The 22,570-nt window shown below is 47.6% G+C and overlaps 1 long non-coding RNA gene across 2 annotated transcripts in view; it reads left to right on the forward strand.

Moving 5' to 3' along the window:
- The window catches only part of LOC147573425 (uncharacterized), a 783,429-nt gene that overhangs the window by 357,087 nt on the left and 403,772 nt on the right, over positions 1 to 22,570 (forward strand). The gene's annotated exons all lie outside the window — the stretch shown is intronic.

A 22,570-nucleotide genomic window follows, 5' to 3' on the forward strand; every position in this document is an offset into this window, starting at 1 on the left:
GGGCTGATGTGTGAACTGAGTCTTGAATTTCATGCAGAATTGGCCGGGGTTGTGGGGAGGGAGAGTGATTGTTCCATAGAGGAGGGGGAGGGTGACGCATTTGACACAGAGGGCACCAAGCCCCAACCTTCAGGTTCAGGTGGTCACCGGTAGGGCCTAATTTGATCCGATGTGGAACTCACGTGGAGCAATGTGTCCTTCCGAAAAGCTGCCTGCCTGTAACCGAGGTGCTGTTTGATTTCTGCCAAACCCCTGAAATTTCTCACACAAGTGACAATTATGGTGACTAACCTGTTATTTCAGAAGCTCTGCGCACCTGGTGTGGGAAGAAGTGGGTTGACAAGTTAGCGGAGGCATATTCGGGTCACTTGTCTCTTTTGCAGGAATGGGGTTCAGATGCAAATGTGCCTTTACTCTGCTAAGTGGCCAGCTGTTGGCCCGGGTCCCATCTTGTACTCATGTGGTCACATGTGACGATTCACCAAACCTCTTTCAACGTCAGCTTCCTCATCTCCAAAGTGGACCCAAACCATTCACCTGATTTACCGGGAAAAATCGTGTTCAGTGCTGTTTCCGGGAAGGGCCCCTAAATCCAGGGAGGACGAGCGTAGCCCCCCCCAGGAGGTTGACAGCATCACCCATGAAATGCTTTTGAAATCTGTTTTTTTACCTTGAAAATCCCTAGGTCTTGTATTCCACTCGGCATTTTAACTCTGCTTGCTTGATCTTTGTATAGTTTAAGTGACTTACAGCAAGTGGGCTGGGACCGGAGGAGAGTGAGGTGCTTGCTTTAGGCCCCAAATTTAAGAAGACACCAAACAACTCTAGTCGTCAAGATGAATAACATTTTAATGCAATGTTGAAAAAAACTCAGTCTGCACAACTGACCACCCCTTTTGGTGAATAAAGTTTTATCAGAACCGGTTACAGGATTAGGGTGGGGCAGGCGGGTGGGATTATCCACATGCAGAATTGGGGTCTACCTTTACTTAAAATTGTGATACTTTGTTTGGCATGGATCTTGCGGCATTAATTTTGAGTTAAAAGATGTTGCATTAAAATATTATTTTAATATTTTGTTTACTGAGTTTTTTGGTGCCCTCTTCAATTTTCTGCACACCTCCTCCCCCCCCCCACTCTCCAGAAAGCAAATGCCTCACTTGCCTTACCCTAGTCCTGGCCCTGAGTGTACTTAACCTGCTTCAGTCTCCTCCCGTGAAACTCAAAAGAGAAGCAACCTCCAAGAAGAGGCAGCGTGTTATTCCTCAGGCTTCCCGAAACCCCGGAGCACATTTCTGCCTGCTCCTGTGGGTCTGGGAACCTTCAGTAAAGAAGCCCGGAGATACGTGAGGTTGTCTATACAAGGCCAGGTGCACAGGGGTCCGGGAAGGCAATGGGCTGGGAGGTCTTCCTCCCGTTACAGGCTCATCTGTGGCTTAAGCAGCCTGGGCTCCACTTCCCCATCAGCACAATGAGGGGATGGGGACAGATGACCTTTATGAAGGCTTGGTAGTCTGTGGGTCTCTGAAGGCCAGTGGGGGATGGAGACTGTGGGAGGCACTTTTCCAAGCGAGCCCTTCTGTGAGTCATGGACTGAGAAAAGGTCAGTGTGAAAAATCGTTGGTGTTTAAACCAGAAGCGCTGAAGCGATGCTCCCTGGGTGTGAATGAGGGAGGAAATGTTTCCTAAAACCTCTCAGAGAACATCCTGCTTGGGCTGGGTGCAGTGGGAAGTGTGGAGGGGCTAAGGAGAGCCCGTGCCACTCTGGGCTGGTGGGCAGGTTGTGGGTGTGGAGTGCACTCTGACAAGGAGACACAGGCTAAATGTCTGCTCGAGATCTACTTTCGGCTGATCCGGGGAGGTTTCTTGGAAAAGATAGGACTTGAAGAACGTGCTCAAGTGATGGTGAACATTATGGACCCAAAGAGGAGCCTGGGCTTTCTGGGTCCTGGGAGGAGACAGATGATGCTCTCAAATGGAGTTGAGTTCAATAGATGGACTATTTATAATGGCTCAGGAGGATGAAGGGAAAATCAGCAAGGGGCAGGGAAGCACTTTTGGGCTAGGAATGCTGGCGAGCCTTTACCTACCACCCTAGACCTCAAGGGGAAGGGGCGGGGTTAGGAGGGCTCGCTGGAACCCAGCTGTCACTGTAGAGGGGACTAGGACAGGAACTGCGGCTTTCAGGACCAGAGTGCAGCCATTCACAAATGCACCCGCAAGGGTGAGCCGGAGTCCACATCCTCACCCTACTTTCCTTCCACCCTCCGATCTCTAGTCAGCACCTTCTTCCAGATGGACCTGAGAGTTGTCATTCACACAGGTCAGCATCCCAGTGCCCAAAGCAGGGTGGAGGGAGGGGCTGGAGGGCGAATGAGCACAGGTAGCTCACTGGGTAAGACTGGTGCAGTAATGGAGTGAAGCCATGTCTGTGCAGGTGCTGGTGTGGTTAAGGAATGGGGGTAGGGCTCCATTTTACTGCATTTCCATATATCTGCTCACTTCTCAGGACACCTGGTGGGGTAGCCTTTATAACCTTTGTTTCAGGAGAGGAAACTGAGGCTGGAGAGATTGACAGCTGGATGGAATCAGCCTTGTTGGCCAGTTGCAGAGTCTGTCAGTGTCTCCAGTGGGGACGGGGGTCTGACCCTCCCCTGGAGCGCCTACAGGATGATTTGCCTCAGTGCTGTGATCTCAGTGTTCTGGGTAGGAAGCAGCAGCTCCTTGAGGACTCCTGATTGAGAGGAAAACCTTTCCCTGAGGGCAGGGCGAGCATTAACATGGGTCTCTCATGTTCAGACTGGGGACCCCCAAGTAGGGAAGGCTGGGGCTGACTCAGGGCTGGGCAGACCTTCAGACCCACATTCCTGCATGCATGCCTTCCACCATGCACACATTCTGAATGCCAGTGAGGTGCCAAGTCTGGCTGGATGTTCAGGCTTCAAAGGTCCCTACGCTGCCTCCCTCCTCCTCCCCCTCCTCCTCCCATCATCATCATCAGCATCAGCATCATCATCATCATCATCATCATCTGCCTTCTCATCACGACCACCATTTATTGAACTTTTGTTAGGTTTCAGGCTTTGCATTAAGTTCTACATGTCAATTAATGCATTTAATCCTTGTAACAACATAGCAGGGTGGGTGTTATCACTACCCTTTTCCTCAGAGGGACATGGGCACAGAGGGACTTGCAGTGTGGTGACAGATACTAGAGAAGGGGTGAGCACAGTCCGGGGTAGGAGCAGTGCTAGGCACAGGGCTACACACAGACGCTCCTGTATGATGTGAGTCTTTGGACAAATTTCTTTACGCCCCAGCTCCCCGCTATTAGCACATCCCCATATGGCTGTTTGGGGGTGAATGAGATGGTCCACGAGAAGCCTGTAGTCTAGGACATGCACATAGCAGCCCTGGACAAACGTAAGCTGTTGTATGTTGTTGCTTTAATTACCTTGTCACTCCATCTTTTTGTCTTTTTTCTTCTTCTTCTTCCTCTCCTTGTCTTCTCCTTACTCTTTTTTTATTCTTTCAACGTTTTATTTATTTTTGGGACAGAGAGAGACAGAGCATGAACGGGGGAGGGGCAGAGAGAGAGGGAGACACAGAATCGGAAACAGGCTCGAGGCTCTGAGCCATCAGCCCAGAGCCTGACGCGGGGCTCGAACTCACGGACCGCGAGATCGTGACCTGGCTGAAGTCGGACGATCAACCGACTGCGCCACCCAGGCGCCCCAATCTTCTCCTTACTCTTTACCAGCCCGAGGGCCTCTATCGCCAGCTTGGGAGCTCCCCCCAAGCAAAAGTGTCTTGAAAAGACTCCCCGGGTCACACCAGGTCTGTTAGGTGTGTATCCTGCTCACATTCTTCCTGACCAGCCCACACCAGGCTTCGAATAAGATCCCAGGAGATGGGTGGAGAGATGTGTGTGCACTTGATTAATGTCAAGGGGTGGCCTGCCTCCCTCCTCCCTTCCCCCTCCTCCCTTCCCCTCCTCCCTTTCTGATAGGTGTTGTGCAAGGGCCTGGGAAAACAACAACATACCATCAGATATTTTCACAGATCACTGAGTACTTCCCCAGTGGGCTGATGGTTCTTTTCCCCAGTTGTACTGATGTGCAAACTGCATCGCAGATACAGAATGTGATTAGGTCATTTGGCTCATCAGAGTGGAGTGGGGGCTGGCAGCGGTCTGACCCTGAAACTCCACTTCCTCCTTCTCGCCAGATTGGTAAATTACGTCTCCTCTGGCTGCTTTCCTGTTTGGTCTTTCTGAAGGGGCCCTGCTCTCCCCTTTGTCCTTACTGTAAGTCCTTAAACAATCTTGGGGCTTCTGCCAGAGGTGGAGCAGGTAGGATCTTGTCCCTTTGTGAGGGCTGGTCTTTGGAAAGTTCCACGCGAAGGCTGCATGAGCCTGAGTCTTGCTGGAGGAGTGGGGGAAACCATGAATGAAGAGGACAAGTGAAGCAGGCAGGACCCCTGAGAATGAGGGAGGAGACCAGAGAGCCAATGGAAGATGATGGAGGCTGCACAGGATGTCCTGATGGGCTCAGGGCAGGAGGAGCCAGGAGCCAGGTTATCTACCTGCCCTTGGTGAGCATGCAGTCGGCTGGCTGGAGAAAGCTGGGAAGAATCGGGGCACGTGACAGTGCATAATAAAGCTCTCAACCCTGTGGCGAAGACGTTTTTATTAGCTCGTGCATGTACAGATGTAGCAATTTTTAGAACAGGAGAATGGTGACATATGCCCTGGAGCTGCTGCGGCTCCTGCCGTCCTGAGTGGTAGATTGTGTATCTCAGGCTCTGAGCCCCAGGAAGGAGTCTTACCCCGTCTCCCCACACTGGAGCTTGGAGCTGCAGGGAACGAGCATTTGGCCTCCATTGGTACAGTTCGGTGGTACATCCTAGTGCAACAGACTCATCTGAAGGGCTTGTAAAATCAAAACACCATTGCCGCCAGTGACTTTTTTTTAACCTCCTCCCAGGAAATCTGGAAAGGGACCCAAATAGTCACATTTCAGTAAGCATTCAGGTGGTGCTGAGGCTATCCTTTTTTTTTTTTAATCAAAAAAAATTTTTTTTAACATTTATTTTTGAGAGAGCATGAGCAGGGGAGGGGCAGAGAGAGGGAGAGAAGGAGCCACAGAATCCAAAGTAGGCTCCAGGCCCCGAGCTGTCAGCACAGAGCCAGATGCGAGGCTCGAACCCATAAACCATGAGATCAAGACCTGAGCCAAAGTCGGGTGCTTAACCGACTAAGCCACCCAGGCGCCCCAGTGAGGCTCTTCGTTTGAGGAGCCACACTTTGAGAACCACTGCTATAGATTTCTCCCCCTCTCCTATCGGAATGGTAAGAATCACCAAAACGTCTTTAGAATATACTGAAGCCAGAGGCTTGTCCCAGACCAAATGAAGCATGGCATCAGACATCGGTACATGTTCAAAGCTCTATGGCTGATTCCGCTGTATGAACCACAAACACCCCAACTCGGCGTGCCCACTCATCAAATAACCTGATTGTGATCTTGATGTCAGAAGTGAGAATTATTGTCTTAGACCATAGCGTGTGTGTTGAGAGGAGAACCCGACAAAATAAACCCACAAAACCGATAGAGATCTACCAATCCTTTTGTCCGATTCGTTGAGTCAGCCAACAAATACTTATCGAATGTGTGCTACCTGCCAGGAATTGGCTGAGCAGGGGTGGTAAAAAACCAAGTCTGCTGTGGTGGTAAACAAGAGACAACAGAGGTCTGTTGTGCTCAGCTGGGGTGCCATTTTCAGATGCAGGAGGTACAGAATTAGGTTCAGTGTCTCATATGCTTGTGTAGATTGTCACATAATGTGATTCCATCCACTCTCAACTCACCTTTCTGCTCTTTGCATAATGTCCTAGGTGCACAGGGTCTTTTGGGGTCTCGAGAACCAGCAGTATGGAGCTGGGTCTGCAGGCTAGGTGTGGATGCCTGGGAAGGCCGATGAGGTCCACAATTGTCCTTCAAGCTGGGAGAACCCACCTCTTCTCAATACGTACCTGAGACTTGTAAATTGCCCTAGCCACCACCCTCACTGCTTTGCTAACGCTTTCCAGAAAGGAAAGGAGGGCCGTTTGGGATTTGTCATCCATGGAAATACAGCCAGGTAAGATTAGTGCTGTTTTTGACTTTTCCTAGAGGGTGCATCATATGTCAATAGGAGGCCCAAATCGCTAGGTGAAGTTTTCACATGGCTCAAATGCACTGTCTAACATGCACATAGTTTGGAAACTGCAAGTCCTGGATTTTATTATTGTTACTGGTCAAAAGCACATGGTTCCGTGAATGTAATCTCTGTGGAACAACCTAACCTACCCAGTGTGTAGACCCAGCAGAAGACACAGGTGGCTCGGGTAATGCAGTGATTCTTCCACAGGGTCGCCTGGAGGACTGAGTACAAGTAGATACCTGGCATAGCTTTTGGTGTGAAATAGAGTTTCCATACGGGCCAGCAGCCATTTCTCCCCATCCCCAACATGGTGATTCCTGTTAGTGACTACCCCTGAGAAGTAAGCCATGATGATAAAAAAATTTTGCTCTTTTAAGAGGAAACCTTAGTAAATCTGGAGCCAAACGAGGTGGTGCGGGCCTGGGGGAAGCAGGAAAGGCTGTATCAAGGTTGTGCATGCACACTTATGACCTCAGGTTCTCTCACTACTCTCAGACAGTGGAGGAACTCAGCTGTCTGTCACTTGGCATATGGTTCCTGTAGATCAATCACTTGAAACAAACATGTTGGTTTTCAGAGTTTCCTTGGGTACAGATTTCTCTACCCACACAGCACTATGAATACAGACTAATTACAAGCAAACTCTAAAAATGCATGATTATGTGGTGGCTGATTTACAGCATTTTTCTTTACCCCTTCCTCTGTCTGTGGCTGGGGAATGAAAGGGCCAGGCTGTGTCTGTTAGTCTGCTGCGGGTCCCTTTGCCTGCCTTGGGGGAGCTGAGATTCCTGTCACCTGGGTGAAGCTTTCTAGAGGTTCCCTGCCACCCCCTCCCCCAGCCCTTCCCCAAAGAAGAGAGCATGCTTAGCACCCAAGCTTGAAGGGGAAGACAGAGTCGCTTTTTCCTTTGGTGTTTCTTAGCAATAAAAAACAACTATGACGAAGGACATTATTTGAGTTGTTTAGATGTATGTATATGTCTGTGTTTAAAAATGGCAAAATCCCAAACATGAGGAGAGCTGGCCTCCAAGTCTTTGCTCTGTCATTGTGCTGTGTGACCTCAGGCAGTTCCCTTCTCCTCTCTGGGTCTCAAATGACAGGATTGGATAAATTGGCTTTAACGTCCGATGGGCTATGAATGGGTATGTATTTGCTTTGAACCCCAGGGTGTGACCCAGCTAGAAGCAGAGATGGAGACAGAGGGGACCCAAGAGCTTATTTCTTCACATCATTTGTCTTTCTGAAGGTTGGAAAGGAGGGATTTGCCCCCATCCCCTGGTATACATGGAACTAGCCTTGTCATTGGAGACACAAAATCTTGAGTTCAAATCCCAGCTACTACTTAATCATCAAAGTTTTTTTTCCCTAAGTTTTAGTTTTCTTACCTGTAAAATGGGAAAGACCTGTGCAAGGAATGGTGTCATTGATATGGGAGCAGTTGTCTCTAGCGGTCTAGTCTGTGACCTCCTCGAGGGTGGGATGGGGTATACCTCCCCCCCCTTCCCCCCCCCCCCCCCCCCCCCCCCAGTTATCTGTCTTTGCTCCTCGGTATTCAGCACAGTGCTTGGCACAAAGGACCTCTTATGAATCATTGAATAAAGAATCATTGGATAAAACTGGGGAAGCTTCTACCCCTGCCTGGCGTGTGGAGTGCACTCACTGAGTCTTACTTTCCCAAGGTACGTGATCAGTTAATGGTGGCGCTGGGACTATGTTCACATTCCATTGAAACATGCGTGCCTGCTGCGTGTGCTCATTTTCAAAGCCAGACTGTGCCCTTTGAGTCCTGAACTGAAGGCAGAGGGCTTTTGGTGGCTTCCGTATGCTTTTAAGTTAATTTCTTTAGGTGGAGTTCTTTCTCTTTTGTATCTTTTTTTGAAAACAATCCTCCAATACCTTCTGACTCTCTCACCACCTCAGGGCTGGTGGCAGTGGCTCCGGGCCAGGATAGGGGCCCGAAGGGCTACGGAGCAGGTGTGATGCCCTCATCCCTCCTGGCCAGCACTCCCTCCTCTCCAGGTGGTGGGTGTGGATTAGCCCGGGGACCCAACAACCTGGTATTGCAAGGCTTCTAGGATGAAACACCTTTCACCTGCGTTCCTCACTGAAGGGCTACTTCCTCCTTGTGATTTAGTGAGTTGCTCTCCAGTTCCCTTTCCTGCACGCCGAGCACGGTGAGTTTGAGCTGTTTCTCCTCATCTGGAGCATTGATGGCAGCTATCGTGCTTGAGCAGCACTCACCTTCCAGGCGCTGTGCTGGCTGCTAATGTAACTTTAGAACTTTGTAACAACCTTGGTAAGTAGCTATGGTGTGCATGTCAGAGATGATGACCCTGAAGTCCAGGGAGCTTCAGTACCTTCTTTCACGGGCTCCTGGCTACTATGCTGCAAAGCCAGGAGTTTAGGGGTCTCCAAGGCCTTATGTTTTCCAGGACCCCGTGGTGGTTGTCTGCTTCACCTGCCTGCAGAATTTCACCTACAGCATTCTCGCGAGGATCGAGGGGACTACCCTTGTCCTGCATGCTTGGTGATGGCCTCCTGCTCTCCAGTGAGATGTCTGTTGTCCCCAACCCCTTCTCTCTTAGATGAACGGGTAACTGCCATCCCTGAGTCTGCTATCAGGGTCTCAGTGACTTCTCCATTCTCTCTCCACCCGTCCTTTCACACATCCTCCGTTCTAATGGGGCTGGACTCTCCCTTTTCCCCACAAGCCCTCAACTCCTCCCAATTATTACCCATCACCTCCTTTCTGGGCAGTGTGTCATTATTTGTTTCTAGACTCTAATTTTAGTTTTATGTTTCTAACCAAATCTTGTCATCCATTTCTCCGTTCCTCTCTTCTAGAAGTCCTCAGTGCCAGCATATGTCCAGATCTAGTAGAGTTCTCGTTGGCTTGCTAAAACACAGATTGATGGGTTCCCCCTCAGGGTCTCTGAATCACTGCATGTGGGATGGGACCTAGAGTTTTGCATTTCTAACGTGTTTCCAAGTGATGCTGGTCTGAGATTTTTAGAAAGCGCTGGCCTGGTCTTTGGCTCAACATGTATTTGCTAAGAATCTCCCAGGGCCTTGCTGCTAAGGGAGCAGTGCATTCTCATGCTCGTTGATGTTTGAGAGTCATTGTCCTAGGGAAGAAACATTCTGCTTTTGAGAACCCCACAGTCTCGGTAGCAGTCCTCAAGCTCAACTACACTTTAGAATTACCTGGGGAGCTTTAAAAATATTCCGTGCCTGGACTCCACCCAGAGCAATTGAATCAAAATCTCTGAAGTGGGGCCCGCTGTCATTACATTTGTTAGCTCTCCAGAGGATTCTAAAGTGTAGCCAGCCAGGGTTGAGAACCACTGGTCCAGGGAGGTGCAGTCTTGTAAACAGAAAACCTGTCTGCTGGGATCGGGTGCATATTTCAAACAGCTGCCTCAGGCAAGTGGCCGGGCTGAGCTAGAGGGAAGGGTTTGAAGTGGGTGTCAGCAACCCTGGGTTTTAGTTCCATCTCTGCTTTGTGGCTTCTGGCAAGTGTCTCGGCCTCTCTGATCTCAATTTCCCCTGGGACCCAGTGCTGTTGGGGTTTGGAGGATCCCTGAGTGCCTTTCCCCTTCCTATGTTAATGATCCTAAGCTTTCCCTTCCTCTGTTGAGGACATGAGGGTGAATCTCTGTCTCACTCTCGCTGTCTTAAGTTGAAGGGCTAGCATAGTACTGCAGATTAACAGAGAAGTTAAAAAAAAATACAGCCAATAGGTCTCTTCAGAGGCACTAAAACAAGATGAGAACATAGGTCCGAAGGCTGGTGAATTTCATCTCCTCCATCTTGCCTTGTAGAAAGTGGTGGGGTTTTGCTGATGAGACTTTGCTTACGGGGCTGGTTCTCAAACTGTGGCTCCTGCGCTAGCTAGTAACAGCAGCATCCCCCGAGAAGTTGCCAGAAATGCAAATTCCTGGGCCCCACCCCACACTTGCTGAGTTGGAAAGTCTTGGGGTGGGGTTCCAGAGTCTGTGGTTTAACAAGCCCTCCCCGTGGCTGTGATGCACCCTTCGGTTTGAGAGCCACTGACCCAGGGAAATGTGGCTGTGGCTTGTAGCTACTTTCCAGCCCCAATCCGGAGGGGCACAAGGAGCAGCTATCGGTCTTGAATGCCTATGTCCCATAGAACAAACACCTAGTTCTCTGGTGTTCTTAAAAAGAGACGGAGGAGAGGTTGGCAGCATGTGTCTGTTGCACTCATTGGCGGCTTTTGCCTTCCTCAAATCGGGTGCATGTTCTCCACGCTTTTGGTTTTAGAACTGAATGTCCTTTGCTTAACATAGATAAAAGGGAGAAGCCACTGCCACTGCATATGATGACCCAGGTGGTTATTTTTGGTCGATGTGTCATTGTTCAAGTTTATCCCTGGGATCGTCCTACTTACGGCCATCTAATCAGATTACAGTGGAGAAAAGCTGTTATTTAGATGTGAGTTGTTCTGTGCGAAGAAAGTACCAGAACGTTCCTGGGGCATGTAACTCAGTGGCTGGACCATGATTCTGGCTGGCGAAAGGGTGGGTCTGAAAGGCTTTGAAGGAGAATGGCCATGTTGTGTCAAAGCAGTTAAAAAGGAAGGTCTCCTTTACACAAAAGTGCCAGAGCGCTGCCTATAAGGATTCCAGGTCTGCTTTCATGAAGAGGAGACTCTAAGAAGTGTGGCAATTGTGAGCCATGGGGGACCATGTCACCTTGATCCACCAATTTACTGCCGACAGCAGTCAAAAGAGCTAAACATCTTCACACGCCTCTCAATCCACTTTTATTGGATCATCCAAAAGAGGTGCCTGGGACAATAGTCGTGGGATGTGACACTGATGTGATATATATTTGCTTCAACTAAAAGAAGCAGGTGTCTTTGAAGATCCTGGAAATGGGAGAGGATTCTGATTCCCCTCCAGCTCCCTGGCACCCTCAGGAAGTAAAAATAGGGTTTTGCATTAGTCTGACTTTTGTTTCACTGACGTTTCCCTTGATGACAGTCAACTCCGCAACCCCAAACAGTCACCACCTCTGGATCCATCACAACATCTGCCTGCTACCAGGCAGACCCCTGAAACCTTCAGTGTTGCATCCTGCTTCCGTATCTGTTCATTTGCCAAGGTTTCTTTGAACTTTCTTTCAAGACGATAGCGCAAAACCCAGACATTGGGTAATGGTATTTTGCTGCCTGTTCCCTTTAATTGATGTCTGGCTGGTTTCTCCCTCCCTCATCCCTCCTCCAATTTAGCTCTGGAAACATCTGTCTTTTTATTCACCAATAGAGTCTCGAAAGGGTAACAAACCTGTTAGATAAAATATCAAAGTTATGAATTCTGATTTAATAAATGTGCATTCGAGAGATGATTCATGGCATGTATGATGGCTTTCAATTGCTTTCTCAAACAGTTCATGCCTCATTTCATTAAGAGCTTCAGTCAATGCCAACTGATTAATGATCACAGCACCAGTCATCTTTTGTTTAGTAAACATGAGCATGAGACCCGTCTGGGCTTGGCCATATAGAACTTCATTTTAAATGCAAATAAAAATGTTTTAAAATAGATGCTTTTGTAAGTGTTCTTAGAATTCCGCTAAAACGATATTAGAAATCATTCATTTCTTTGCGTAAAAAATGCCTGCTGGATACCTATAAGTGCCATCTGCTGGCTAAGCCCCCGGATGAGGCACAGTGCCTGCCCTCGGTGAGCTTATAGGCTAGTGGCTGCAAACCCTTTAATGTAGATAATTTCAGTCTGAGACATTCTGAATACTGATTGTTCGGGGCTTATGACTTAGAATCCCAGCTGGACCACAGAGTGGCTCTGTGACACTGAGTAAGGTGCATCGACTGTGTAGGACTTGGTTTCTCCTTTTTCAAATGACCTTGTTGGATTCTGTTGCCTTTCATGTCCCCAGAAGTGCCGATGTTATCTGATTCTAATTCTTGCAGTATTTTTGTTTGCCTCTCACATCAATTTTAAGAGAAGACACAATAGAATAAAAACAGCCGAGGCTCAGCTAGGACAGTCACGCTCTGAAGTAGAATCCTTCATTTTAGAAGACCTATTGATCTTTTTCATATACTTTGGGTCTTCACAATATTTCCATAGTTGCAAAAGTCAAAGGGAAGATCTCCTCCTGGAAGAAATTAAGCAGCTTAACGGGTGGAAACAAATGGCTTTTCATTTCGTGTGTAGTCTCTGAAGGTTTGTTTGTTGTGGAAATAAGGACAATTAAAAACATCAAATAAGATAAGGAAACTACGGAGTCAGTGGTCCCCGGGAATAACCTGTGTGTTGCCGGTCCTGAAAGAAGTGACCACTCACACAGCTGGCTTCCCGGACGCAATGTGACTTCCTCCATGTGACCCAGGAGTTATCAGGTGGGATGCCAGACTCAGGGAACTGTCACTGGGATGTTTCCTCATCTGCTTCGGTATTTCTTTTTAATTAACTGTGGGTTGTCATGACCAAGAAAGGCAGCCTTGAAGTGGAGGGGCCTTTACTAAATGCCACTGTTGGACCCGGAACAGCATGCTGGAACACATGGAGGGCATATAAAGAGGTGCCCAGAAGCTGTCTTCCTGGTGAGAGAAAAGCCTGGTATGGCAACTGTCACCAAGACTGGAGAGTTTCAGAAATATCCAATCTACTTAAAGTTGCTTTCTGTTTTTCTGCCTCGAGGGCATCTTAGGGTTAGGTGACCGTTCTTGTGCCAAGGGAAGGCAGGCATCGTGGGGGTAGTGGAGGTGGATGGCTTGTGTGTTTTACGGTCAGCGCCAAGTATGAATCCTGATTCTGTCACTTGCGAGGATGATGTTAGACAAATGAGTGTTAATGTTTTTGTGCATTCGTTTCTTCATCTGTAGACTGGGATGCTTACTGATAGTGGTATTGAGAATGAAGTTAAAGGTGGGAGAGAGCTTGCCCCAGTGACGGTAGTAATTAACTACTAGAGTGATGATGATCTCTTTACCTGTGTCTTCATATTACCTCCCATGCATAAGCACCTTACGGGTGAAAAATGTCTACATCTCAAGTCTCTGAGTCTTGATGATGCTTCAAGGGATAGACCATGAATCCTATTACCCAGATGAGGGAGGCCTGACCGATGGGCAGGACCACAGCACAGTCCAGAGATGCCAGACTTCTTTTTTGTGCTCTTTCTGCCTCATTCAACCCCAGGGTGTTCACTGAGCAGCCTCCAGGTAGTTCCGCGAGTGACTGACTGGGTGGCCAGTTTTGAATGGAGGAAAAATGCCCTCAGAAATCAAGTTCGTTATTTCTTTTTGTCAAATTATTTGATGACACACACAGTGCTATTTTCCAATCGTAAAGCAGTAGACAGTGTATGTTCACAGGAGAAATTTTGGACCATATGGAGAGACATTTAAAAAAGATAAAAATTTCTGACAATTTAATCATTCAGAGATAACCATCAGTAACATATTTGTACATTTCCTTCATATTTTTCATATGTGTGTGTGCATGGTGGGTTGCATGTATATTATGTGAATATCCTACTGTATGACTATAATTTTGTAATTGGCACAATAGTTTATATAGTACTCATATAGCAATATATGTAAACAATAGTTTACATATTTTTATATTCTTTTAAAAAATAATTTCGAATTCCCTATAAGTCATGAATTTTTAAACTTTTTACCTCATTTGTTCCATTCCTCACCTTTTCTCTCTCTTGCTGTTGTTCTCCCTCTGTATTTGTGTACATGTATGTGCATATTTAATACCAATTTATTCATTTCTGAATCATTTGAGAGCAATATACAATTGTATATACAATTGTCCACCTTCCCCCAAAACGCCAGTATACGTTTCCTTAAAACAAGAAAACTGTCTAATCACCCCAGGACAACCATTTAATTCAGGAAATCAACACTGAAAGAGGGCTGTTACCCACCTCTATTCAGATTTCCCCAACTTCCCCATCAATATATCATCCTCCTCTCTGGTTCAGTCCACCGTGGTGAATTGTTCGTATACGTTATTCTTCTTCAATCTGGAACCATTCCATATCTTGTCCTTAATGCCATGGAAATGATGCTGTGTTTTCTCAATGGACCACACCGATGCCAATCTATCCTGTCCTTTCATGGTAATTTTGATCACCTGGTCAAGTTGGTATATGCCAAGTTTCTCTACCATAAAGTCACCAGTTTCTATGTATAATTTAAAGGCATTTTTGTGGGGAGATTCTCTGAAAGGCTGTCAATATTCTTTACCTCATCAAACCTCTGCCCGCTAGCCTTGGCTTCTATTGATGCTTCCTGCTGAGTTAGCCACCACTATGATGGTTGTCAAATGGTGATTTTCTATTTTCACAATTTTCCTACATTTTTTAGTTATTCTACTGTAAGGAAGAGTTTCCCTTTCTCCCTCATTTATCTGTTCTTTAACTAGTTATTCATATGAATGCATAGATTCATATTTTATTCATATTTTATTCTGATTTATTCTGATGTTCACATTGTCTCAGGTTTAGCTGGTGGGAGGTTCTTGAATCTGACTCCTTTTGCCCTTTTGAACATATTCCCATAATTCTTTGGGCACTTCTCTACTTTCTGGCACAGAAACATTTTCCAAGCTCCCGTTACACGTTTTCTGTGCCAGCTCTGAAATTAGCTATTTCTCCAGGGGAAATTTGGTTCCTTTTAGTAGACAATGGTATTTAGAAACCAAGCTCTGGGTAATGGATGTGTTCATAGCCACTGGAGTGTCATTGCTCCTGGTCCACTTAGGCAACTTAGCTAGGAAATCTATGTATGCATATATGTGTGTGATATATATTATATTATTATATACATATATGATACATACACATACAAACAAATACATCTATTTTTATCTGTCTCGAACTATCTGTCTGTCCGTCCATTCATCCATCCACATGTGCGTACATGCCCACACACACATCTATATTAGGGTTTCTGGGCCACAGCACTATTGAAATTTGGTGTTGGAGAATTCTTGGTTGGGGACAGTGTTCTGTGTATTGTAGGATGTCTGTGCCTATTACATGCCAGTAGGCACCCCTTCCTCCGGTTGTTACAACCCCAAGTATCTCCTGACATTGCCATTGTCCATAAGGGACAAAATCACTCCTGGTTGATAGTTGCTTATCTATATAGATTTCCATATCTATTTCCATATATAATTTTAAAAATTCAGTTCATACCAGTACCTTTATTTCTTTTTTTTAATTTTTTTTTTTTACATTCATTTACTTTTGAGAAACAGAGTGAGACAAAGCGTGAGCGGGGGAGGGGCAGAGAGAGTAGGAGACACAGAATCTGAGGCAGGCTCCAGGCTCTGAGCAAGCGGTCAGCACAGAGCCTGATGCGGGGCTCGAACCCACGAACTGTGAGACCATGACCTGAGCCGAAGTCGGACGCTCAACCGACTGAGCCACCCTGGCGCCCACAGTGCCTTTATTTCTAATCCACTGCCTCTATTTCTAATCCACTGCCTCAATACCTCTCATTCTAACCTCCATTTCCATCTTTGTAAATCCTTCTCTGACCATCAGAGACCTGGCTCCCATTATCCTCGGTTTAGTTAGTTATTTATCTAACTCCTCTCTATGTAATCAGTTTCCCTGCCGTGCTAGTCACTTCTCCAGCCCCTTCGACCCTCCACTGCCGTCTCCACAGCTCCCCACTCCCTCCTTCCTTGGCCTCTTGGGCACACAGGCCACCACTAACATCCCTCATGTAATTGCATTTTCCTGTGTTTGTGTTCCTTGCTAAATTTTAAATTCCATAAAGGTGGAGAGGAAGACTGATAGCTGAGTCCCCAGAGCCTGGCATGGTGCTAGCATGCAGTTTGTGTTCGACAGTTGCCTGATAGATGAATAGACATATCTATGCTGGATTTCTCAATTGTATGGCAGCATGGAAACATCACCTCTAAGCACTTGGGTGTTTGCTTTCTGCCCACTTTCTAGGTAGGAAAGGCCGAGCCTCATCGGAATGGCTCAGTGGCTCTTGGTCTGAATCCCACTCTGTGCTGTGTCACCCCATCAGACAATATACCCTTTCTGACCATGACTGGTTTTTCTCATTTTGCAGGGTTTAAGAGCTGAATTTCCAGCTGCCAGCAAGTGTTTATTTGTGACTCTGTCTGACAACAGGGGGGCTGTTCTTTGCCGTCCTTTCCTGGCTGACCTCATCCTTACTAATCCCACCACCACTCTGCCCCCCGCCCCGCCCCTCCGCAGCAGACGGTCATATTTGTTCTTCTTTGCCGAGCCTGCCTTGGGTAGACTACTGATGTGGAAAAAGACTGTTGCTCTGGCACCCTGAAGAGTTTTCAAATAAAACTCCTTTCAGTTCAAAGATACCTGACCATCTAGTACCAATGGTATGACTTAACCAGAGACAGAGGAGCAGGGATGCTAGGATGCCGTTTCATTCCGCCCTTATTCTCAGCCCGACAGGGTGGTTTCTCTTGCAGGCTATGTAAATATTTGTGAATGGTTCATGCGCACAGAGGCCCTCTCCTTCTGCCCACCTCCCAGGGTCCATGGCACACTGTGGACTGCTGGCTTCCTACAGACAGGAAGTGCTGCATTCTAGGAAACGGGCAGCCGGTGAAGAGGGAAGCCCTGACGCGGAGTTGCACCAGTCCCATTTCAAGATCACAGCTCCTCTCCCCCTCGCTGTGTGGCCTTGCAAAACACGACCTCGTTTGTAAAGCAGGCTGGGGAGTCGGGACAAATGTCAAGGACACTTTGAGCTGGGGCACACAGTGATCCTCTGAGGAGTCCCTTCTAGTGGGAGAAATGGCAGGGGACAGAGAAGGATCCAGCACTTGATGGCAGGAGACCTTGATTCTAGCCTGGGCTTTGCCGACGCCTGACCTCAGAGCAGCCTCTGTCTCGCTCAGCGTCATCACCGGGTCCCCTGGAGGCTGTCTGGTGCAGAGTAGGCCCTTAGTAATCACATCCTCAACATTTGCTCTTGTTGGATGAACTGACCTCCTGAAACTCCTTGGGCCCCAGTGTCCTTATCTATAAAATGGGGACAAAGAAGGGTCAAGGTGATGTACAGCAAGCGCTGGTTCCAGTGTTTACATGTGGTCAGTACTTGGGATCACGTTACCATTTTTATTGTGTGATTCCGGTCCATCCACTTCCAGGGGAGAGCTCCACCTGCTCCTCGAGTTTGGGGTTCAGCACTGGATGGTGAGCAGAGCTGAGAAGCACTGAGTGCCTGCTCTGTGCCCTGCATGTGGCCTGTGCTGTCACATTTTATTCTCCGAGCAGTCCTGGGAGACAGACTAAGTATCATCCCTGAGTTATACTTGGCCTGGCCCCGGGCAGGAAAGGGGTTTCCATGAGGTCACTTGGTTAGTTAATCGCATGGCCAGGTTTCACTCTCCACCTTTGCCTGATTCCACAGTGGGTGCTTTTCCCACTGCCCCCCCCCCCCAGCTGCCTGCCAGGATGGGGGTTGTTTGGTTTACCTGCCAAGGTCTATCCACTCACTTGTGACCCAGAGCCATCCTTGTCATGACCAGGCCTGTGCTGCAGAGAAAGTAGGCACACTGGGACCCTGGAGCTCCCAAGTCCCAAACCGGGGGTCCTGTTGCCCCCTCTGGCACCCCTGGAAGGACAGTATGCATCAGGCCAATGGGTATTGGCAGAAAAATAACCCCAGCGTCATCACAGCCTCTAACTGTGTTTGATCCAATGGCTAATGGGGTCATTAGCAAAGGAGAGTAATTGTAGGTATGCCTCACCCCCCTGGTTGCCTCCAGATCAATGGCCGTTTATCATCTTCTGGCTTCTCCACCTGGGATGCAGGCAGTGGCATGATTGGTCTGGCATCAATTCTTGGGAAGGTAAACACAGTTCATAACTATCCCTGGTGCTGGTCGATGCCCTCCAGGGTCTTCCTGTGGTTGGAACTCACAGCTCCCTGGGGCCTCTGCCAGGAAATGGGCCCCAGTATCTCTGTATTCACAGCATGTGACACGCTACACCCCAGGGCACATGGGAGATGGCACGTTTGGTCCCAAAGGCACCCAGCAAGCCTTCTCCTTGAAACAGCACCAGCTAGACAGAATCAATTTCCCATTGACTTTCAGCCCCATCTCAGACACAGTGTAATTCTTGTCTGAGGGTTTATAAAGGCCATTGACTGTCTTATAAAAGATTTAAACACTTACCTTGTGGCATGTGGGAGCTCTATCTATCACGGTGCCTTTTTGACAATTTGTGGGGGTGGGGATGGGTTGGGGGAGGGGCAGCTGGCGTTCCCTCGGCAGGTGTGGTTCAGTCAGTGCCTGCTGGACCTGCTGGACAGAGTGTGGATGGATCATTCGGAGGACCCTCCTAATTCATTACCCGGGAGGCTCTTCTCCACAGGGAGTCAGGCTCCCTGTGCCCCATTTTGCGAAGAAATCACATGTGACACAAGATAATCTTTCCTCCAACATTGCCTCTCCTGGAACCAAAGCACATAACTGGGACATGTTTGGAACCAGAGGCATCTTTTTATCTAGCACAAAGGATTTGCTAGGTAACAGCAATGGAACAATAATGATAACCCTTTGCAGTTGGTTAGCCCCTCTCCATAAGCTGTGTCCCTGTCTAGTCTCCTTTTACCTATGGAATAACTCTGGAAGGTAGGTGGAGCCACAATTGTTATGTTCATTTTACAGACAGGGAAACTGAGTTTCAATGAGGTTAGGTGTGTATTCGACCAAGATAATCTCAACCCTCAGCACTATTTTCCAACTTCCCTTTCTCCTATGCTTTACTGCCTATTCTTTTATCCAGTGTCTCTGTAGCCATGTGATTCTTAGGGAAAAAGAGAGGACAGGGATGATGGGATTCATTTCCTGAAGTAACTCAGTCCAGGGGGTGATAGAGACCAGGAGCTGGGTAACTGCATTTCAGTTTTTAATGCTATACTAGCTTTATGGTCAAGGAAAATGGGAGGATTGGGAAACGGATGATCAGAGCTCTGTGGTGGGCAGAAGAGTTGGTGATCAGGCAACATGGGGTCAGAACATAAGCACAGGTGCTAGGGCATGAGGACACCCAACCTGCTGGGGAATTGCAACAGTGACAAGTGTTAGGGGGGAGACTCATGAGTCGCAGGGTAGGGAGTGAGAGAGGAGCATGATCTGGCCTCCTTATCCCCTCTGATGGCATTTCCCATGCCTCTCCCTCTTGTTAACTTTCTTTTGTCCACACTGGCCTCCATGCTATTTCCCAGGAACCTCAGGGCCTTTGCACTGGCTCCTCCCATTGCCTAGAATAATCTTTCCTAGAATAGAATAGACTTACAACACCGAATAGTCTTTCCTAGAATAGAATAGACTTACAACACTACCTCCTTCAAGTCTTTACTCCAATGTCATTTTCTCAGGATGATTCTGACCACCAAGTTTATACTTAAAAGCCTTCCACCCTACCCCCAGCATGCCCGACCTCCTCTCTCTGTCTTCCGTCTTATTTTTTCCATAGCATTTACCACCTTCTAACATACTATGTAATTTACATACTTATTATGGATATTACTTACTTCTTTCTTCATCAACTAGAATGTAAGCTCTGTGAAGACAGGAGTCATTGCTTTGGATTTATCCAAAGTGCCTAGAACAATGCCTGGCATGGCGTAGATACTCAATAAATAGTTGTTGAGTAGATGAATTAATGAATGATTGGTGTTCAATGCTTAGCCAGGTGAAGGGCTGGGATTCATTGTTGTGAACAATGGGGAGGTTGAACTTTATTAGGGACAATGGAACTGAAGGAAGTTAATCAGAGGGGTTATGTGTTTATATTTTACGTCGGTTATGTAGAAGGGAAGATAGGGATTAGGGAGACCTAATCCAAGTTTAGGATCAAGAGGTTTGGAGCCAGGTGAGGAGTGTGGGGACTAGGAAGAGGGAGACATATCATGGAGATTAGACAGACTTGGCTCCATGGGCTGCTTTGAAAGCAGGACTGAAGCTGATTCCTTGGTTTGAAGTTGGCCAACTGGGTGGAGAAGCTGGTCATTCACTGACTCTGAGACCAATGCTTGTGTGTTTGTGCGTGCAGGTGTGTGTGTGTGTGTGTGTGTGTGTGTGTGTGTGCATACTCAAGGGAGGCTGGTCTATGCTGGGTTGCAGGCTGTACCAGCCATGTCAATGGCACTGTGCATCTGACTTGGATGTTGGGAGCCATTTAGTGTGGAACTGACTGTGCTACCAGAAGCCTGGAGTGATGCATAATTGTCTACTGGTGGGAGGGAAAAAAATCAAACAGCAGAGTGATTATCTGACTGTCTTCTGCTTGGTGTTCTAGGGCTGGACTGAAGGCCTTGATGAAAATACGGTCTGACTCAGAGAGGGAACTCAGTGCTTCTTAAGTCAGAGTAGGCAACACAGTACTCAGTCTCCCGAGGGGGTCTCCTGTGGGGCCAAGCTCAGGCTCAGTGTGTCCTCTTTCCCCTTCATCTCATGCTTCATCCATTGTGGCTGCATGTATGCCATCCCTACTCCTCCCCTTGGAGTCCTCCCCTCTTCCTTTCCCTCCTCCTCCTCCTCCTCCTCCTCCTCCTCCTCTGTCTGTGTGGTTGCTTGTGGCCCCTAGACCTTCTTACTGATCACAGCCTCTGTGCTAACAACACACTGTTAACAACTAAGGGGCCTCTCACACTGGACCATGTGGACTTTCGGCACCTGTGGGCAGACACCCCCACACCTCAGTGGCAAGAGACCACCAGGTTTTGGTCCCAACTCAGCTATGGACACTGGAAGTGGGACTTGAAGAGAGTTCCCTTTCATTTTGGAATTTCAGGGTCCTCATCTGGAAAGAAGCATAGAAATAGCTGCCTCAGTCAGAATGCTGGAATCTTAGGGTTGACGGTCGGAATGAATAGTTGGATTTGCTGTGGTCAGGAGGAAGGACGTTTTGATCTTGCATTTGCAGATGTCACGTGAGATCACATCTGGGTCATATGAAAGTCCCCTCTCACAGCATCTTTGTTGAGTGGTACCTTCTGCATTGAGAAACATCTCAAGAAATAACCATATAAAATCTGTTCTTAAGGACATTAGGTCATAAAAGCATTCCAATATTTGATGAATTTTCTGTGAAATGCCAACATTTGATGAGTTTCCTCTGAAAGTTTTGAAACACTTTTAATGTCCTACTGAAAGCATTTTGTAGAAGAAGTACACTGAGATCTATAGTCTCCATACTTCAGTTAGCCCTTATGGTGGCCACATGCACTACACCCAGATCTTAAGAACCTTCCTTGTACATCATGCAGAAGGGAGCGGATCTGCCTGCAATATAGTGGGAACCACTTCAGGATGCTGAGCAAGGAGAGAAACATTCCTCCTTTGCCTCTTTTCCCTCTTTGGCATGGAGTAGAGGCCAGATCGCAGAGAAGTGTGATTTAGATGTCTTTGGATGAGTTTGGAAGGTTGGGGTACGTTGAATGGAGAGATGGAACAGAATTAAAAGCTGCTATGCATGAAGCATCAGAGTTGATGGAACTTTTGGATTCTTAGGTAGGAGAAGTGAGGAAGAGAAGGGAGTCAAGTGAAGCTCCGTGTTTGTTATTGACCTTCTTAGAGAAATATCTTGGAAAATTGGTCTGTACAGCTAGTGGAAGGTAAAGGAGCAGAGAGTACAAGTATAGACAGTGCTTTGAAGGAGCATATCTGTGTGAGGGAGCTGGAGGGAGGTAGAGGCTCAAGGGAGATTTTCCTTTTGTTTTTGAGGTATGGGAAGTCCAAGCATATTTATATGCTGATGGAAGGAGTCTTTGCTGGGGGGTCACCTGGCAGGGCAGAATACAGAAGTGATAACTGATGGGCAAGACTCCTGAGCGGTACATGGTACAGAGGAAGGAAGAAGCACACTCATCTTCCTCTGAGGAGGAGGATGTGGTAGGAAGAAATGGAAAGCATTCCAAATTTGTGGGTAATGAAACAAAACAGAGAGTTTATATGTAATCCCTCTCTGATCAGTCTGAAGTAGGAAGCAAGGTGCTCTTCTGTGAGACAGGGGAACCAAGTGGGGCTGGGGCTTGGGAGAATGTAGCAGGTCAACTTAGAACAATGGAGGTGAGCTGCCTGAGGCCCAAGGGGTGTTAATGCTGCAGCTGGGATGGGGCCCGGCATAGGGCGTCACTGGGTCATTATCCCCGGCATAAAATGGGAACTGATAGGGCAGCAGCAGAAGCAGATGGCTGCTTTGTCCCGTGGTTCTACTTATGGGAAGTATGGCTGGGGAGCTATAGAGCAAGGAGCCAGAGAATTAATGAAATGATGGTTTAGAGCCATGGGATTAAGAGAAGCCTGGAACAGGGAGCTGATATGCATAGAGAACTCAA

This window comes from Puma concolor, chromosome E2, assembly GCF_028749965.1.
Source record: "Puma concolor isolate L17-30 chromosome E2, mPumCon1.1.hap2, whole genome shotgun sequence".
NCBI classification, from domain to species: domain Eukaryota; kingdom Metazoa; phylum Chordata; class Mammalia; order Carnivora; family Felidae; genus Puma; species Puma concolor.